Consider the following 2,194-nt stretch of genomic DNA (forward strand, 5'->3'; position numbering starts at 1 on the left):
TGTGTGTATTGCAGGTGCAGGCTCGGGTTCCCCAGCAGGGTTGTTAGAATGGGACACAGTCCTGGGTCTCCTGAAGGAGCCATCTCAGGATCTCATTCAAGACCAGGCTCAGGGTATCCTTGTAAGGCTTGTGGAATGAGACCCCATCATTTTTCTCCTGCAGCAGCAGATTCAGGGTGTCCCTGCAAGGTTTTGCAATTTCACCCTGCTCTATAACTCCTGCAGGAGCAGGCTTGGACTGTCCCTGCTGGGTTATTGGAATATGACCCATCTCTGATTCTCTTTCAGAAGCAGGCTCAGGGTCCCCCTACAGGGCTAGTCGATTTTGTTCCAGTCTTAGGTCCTTTGCAGGTGCAGTACTGGGGTCTCCCTTCAGGGCTGGTGAAATGTGACTCAGCTGTTGGTCTCTTGCAGAAACAGGAAGAGTTTCTCCCTGCAAGCCTTGTGGAATGAGACCCAGTGCTGGGTCTCCTACAGGAGCATGCTCGGGGTCTACATGCAGGGCTAGTGGAATTGGACCTGGCTAATGGTGTCCCTGCAGTGCTGCTGGAATTGTTGCAATTCTTGGGTGTCTTGAAGGTGTAGGCTCTAAGTCTCCCTGCATTGCTAGTGAAATGTGACCCAGTTGTGGTTCTCCTGAAGGGACAGTCTCAGGGTTTCCCTGCAGGGCTGGTGGATGGGACATAGTCCTGGGTCTCCTGGAGGAGCAGGCTCATGTTGCAACATGACGAATCTCAGGTTCTCCTGCAGGAGTAGGCTTGGGACCTTCCTGAAGGGCTAGTGGAATTTGACATGGCTCATGTTCTCCCTGCAGTGCCATTGGAATTGGTCCAATTCTTGGGTCTTTTGAAGGTGTAGGTTGCAGGCTGATAAATTACCTGTAGGGCTGGTGGAATGTGACATGGCTCTTAGTCTAATGCTAGAGCTGATTCAGGGTCTTTCCACAGGGTTGGTAGAATTGGTCCCAGGCCTGGGTCTCCTGCATGTGCAGGCTCTGGTATCCCTGTAGGGCTTGTGGAATGTGACTGGGTTTCTGTTTCCTGCAGGGGCAGGCTCAGAGTCTCCTTGCAGTGTTGCTGGAATGGCACATGGTTCTGAGTTTCCTGCAACAGCAGGCTTATGTCCTTCCTGCATGGCTAGTTGAATATGACTCAGACCTTGGTCACTTGCAGGAGCAGGCTAGTTTTCTCACTGCTGGGATGGTGGAATCAGACCCTGTCCTGAGTCTTCTGCAGAAGCAGCTCCAGGTCTTCCTGCAGGGCTGTTGGAACATGACCCATCACTGGTTCTGCTTCAGGAGTAGGCACAGAGTCTCCTTGCAAGGATAGTGTAATTGGTCCCAGCTCAGGGATCACTACAGGGCTGATTAAATGTGTCCTGGCTCTGTGGTTCCTGCAAGTGTAGATTCTGTGTCTCCCTTCAGGGTTGGTTTAGTGGGACCCATTCCTGGGTCTCCTGTAGTAGTAGGCTCAGAGTCTCCCTGCAGGGCTGGTGGAATGGGTCCCTTCTCTAGGTCACCTGCCAGAACAGATTTGGACTCTGCCTTCAGGCTGGTGGAATTGGGCCTGTTCTTGCATCTCCTGCAGGAGCAGGCCTTGGTTCTTCCTGGAAGAATACTGTAATATGACCCATCTCTGGTTCTCTTGCAGGAGAAGCTCATGGTCTCCCTAGAAGGTTAGCAGAATTTGTCCCATTCCTTGGTCCAAGGCTCAGGGTATCCCTGCAAGGTTGGTGGGATGGGACCTAGTCCTGTGTCTCCTGCAGTAGCAGGTTCTGTTCTCTTTGCAGGGCTGGTGGAATGTGACTCCACCCTGTGGTTCTTTTGCAGATGCAGGCTCAGGGACCCCACCAGAACTGATGGCTCTTAGTCTCCTATGGGAGCAGGTGAGGGATTCCCTGGAGAGCTGTTGGAATTGGTCCCAGTCCTGGGTCTCTTACAATTGCAGGCTCAGTGTCTCCCTGGAGGGTTTGTTGAATATGACTTGGCTGTGGGTATGCTGCAGGAGCAAGCTCAGTGTTTCCATGCAGGGTTGGTGGAATGGGATCTAGTTCTGGCTCTCCTGCAGGAGGAGGCTGGGGTTCTCCCTGGAGAGGCTGATGGAATTGGACTGGGATGTCTGTCTCCTGCAGGAGCAAGCCTATGGATTACCTGCAGAGCTGGTAGAATGTCACACAACTCTTGTTCTTCTGCAGG

This window comes from Vicugna pacos, unplaced genomic scaffold (genome assembly GCF_048564905.1).
Source record: "Vicugna pacos unplaced genomic scaffold, VicPac4 scaffold_20, whole genome shotgun sequence".
Lineage (NCBI taxonomy): Eukaryota > Metazoa > Chordata > Mammalia > Artiodactyla > Camelidae > Vicugna > Vicugna pacos.